Below are 2,488 nucleotides of genomic sequence, written 5' to 3'. Positions count from 1 at the left end.
GCCGTGGTGCCGGAAGAGAGGAGGCTGAGGCTTCCAGCAGGGAAGTCGGAGGGCAGCCGGGGTCATCAGCCGTGAGCAAGGGCGGGGAGCTCCTAGGCGCCCTCCAGCGCGGAGCGGGAGGAGGGGCCGGAGGAGATGGTGCGGTCCCTTTAAGACCCCAACGCTCGCTTAGCCAGAGGTTCGGGCGGGGGCGCTGCGTGATGGGAAAGTCGCCCGCTAAGCCTCACACTTTCTCCCGATTTCTTAACTTTCGGGTCGGGGGATAGGGGAGAAAGCGGCGGTATCCGGGAGGCGAGAGGGTGCTGGCTTGCAGACTGCTGCGTGGTCGCGGACTTCCCGCCCGCGCCGAGCCGCCGGCCTCACGGGCCGAGTAGGGGGCGGGCGGCGAGCGGCAGGTGGCCCCGGGCCGCCGCACCCGCGCCTTGGCTCTGCCCCAGGGAGCCGGGCGAGCTGCTGCTCCCTCGTGGGTGTGAGGGCGGTGATGATTTTCTCCCTCCCTCCCCCCCACTTCCGATCCTCCTCCCCCCTCGCACGCACTCTAGCTCTCGCCACAACCTGCGAATCCCAGACCTCGGAGGAGCGCCCCGGAGAGCTCGGAGCGCCTGCACGCGTGGACCACGGAGCCGGTGGCCAGGTCAGTGAGAGGTGCCCGGCTCCTGCTTTCCCCTCTCTTTCCTTTCCAGCGTTTGCACAGGTGGGCCGTCTTCCCCCAGGGGCACCCAACCTCCCCGAACCTGCCTCCTCAGCCGGCTCCCTGCTCCAGCTGCCCGCGGCCCGGCCTGGAGGTGGGGCCCAGGGCGCTGCACCAAGGTAGGTGGGTTGGGTGGGGAGGGGGGTCGGCTCCCTCCGGATTTGAACTCGCCACTCCCGCTTGGCCTGCTTAGTTCCAGGCTCTGGAGCTGCGGGGAGGCCCCTTGGGTAGCCATCTAACAGGTTCTGAAGTCACCTTAGTGATTGCCTGTGTCCCGAGTCTTTTTTGCTTGCTTGCTGAAGTGCCCTGGATCAGTAAATGGTTCCCACGTACTCAAGTTAAGGAAACAGAGCAGAAGGGGCTGGAGGCGCCTCTGTCCCCTTGTGGACATCTGCCTCATTTTCTGGCCCGGACCACTGGGGTCAGAGTTGGACCCGCTAAGCTCAGGGTGCAACGCAGTATTGCCAAACTCAGGGCCTGGAAAGCCTGCCTTCTAGTTCCTGTCGGCCCTGCCACTACTTATGAGAATGGGCAGTTGAGTTCTCTGGGCTCCAGGATGCCCATTTTGAAGGTGGAGTTGTTGTGGGGAATCAAAAGGGAAATGATAGATAGCACGGTATTTTGCAACCAAACTCCAGTCGTTTGTCCATCATAGCAGCGACGGAGGCATCTCAACTCAGACCAGAGACACCCTGGCCAGAAGCTGCCATTTTTCAGGGCCAGCCCACTGCCAGTGAATGGAGCTTTCTTGTTGGGTGGTAGACTGGGGAGAGGATTTTAGCTGAGGGACTCTGGCCTGCGACTCCAGTGTCATCTTACTGTTTGTCCAAAAGAGAATTGTTACCCTGGGGGATGTCCCACAGACAATAGTGCATGTAAGATTACAAGGGTAGTGAAGCCTCTAGGAAGGATTAAAGGAACACTGTGGGGCATGACGGAGAAGGCAATGGCACCCCACTCCAGTACTCTTGCCTGGAAAATCCCATGGATGGAGGAGCCTGGCGGGCTACAGTCCATGGGGTCGCTAAGAGTCGGACACGACTGAGCGACTTCACTTTGACTTTTCACTTTCCTGCATTGGAGAAGGAAATGGCAACCCACTCCAGTGTTCTTGCCAGGAGAATCCCAGGGACGGGGAGCCTGGTGGGCTGCCGTCTCTGGGGTCGCACAGAGTCGGACACGACTGAAGCGACTTAGCAGCAGCAGCAGCAGTGGGGCATGAAGAGCTGGTTGACCTGCCCACCCTTTAGCCTTCCTTTGGGAATGTCTCTGATTCTATTCTACCCAGGAGACCTCTTCTGAGAACGGACAGAGCCTTGGCACTTGGCCGCCCAGATCCCTTGCAGTCACAGCCAGGCAAGGAGCCTTTGGTCCCCTGGCTCGTTGCAAATGAACTTGGTGAATGCTTGTTTCACGAAGGCACCTTAATGGGTACATTTCTTTAGGATCTTACGTGTTTCTTAGACTCCTGTAAAGCCCACTCACCCTCCCCAGCTCCGCAGCGTTGGTCTCAGAATTTTTGTTTTCTTTGTTGTTTTTCTTGTTGGGGCCTGGCTTTCCCCCAGATATGTCAATGGCTACATTTCAAAGTAACCTGTAAAAGAGCCAGCGCAAGTTCCATGGCACAACGGCCTGTGTGAAGCAGAGAGTTAGTGCCGAAATAACGCCAGTTAACTGGATCAAAGTATAATTTGAAAAAATTAAGGACAGTTTTGGCTCTTTGCAAGTGTAAGAATCGGCACATTTGCTGAGCAATGCTCACTCGTGTTTATTGTTGCAGCCCCCAACAAATGTCTT

This window comes from Bos indicus, chromosome X (assembly GCF_029378745.1).
Source record: "Bos indicus isolate NIAB-ARS_2022 breed Sahiwal x Tharparkar chromosome X, NIAB-ARS_B.indTharparkar_mat_pri_1.0, whole genome shotgun sequence".
In the NCBI taxonomy this organism is placed as follows: domain Eukaryota; kingdom Metazoa; phylum Chordata; class Mammalia; order Artiodactyla; family Bovidae; genus Bos; species Bos indicus.
This window is presented reverse-complemented; position numbering follows the sequence as displayed.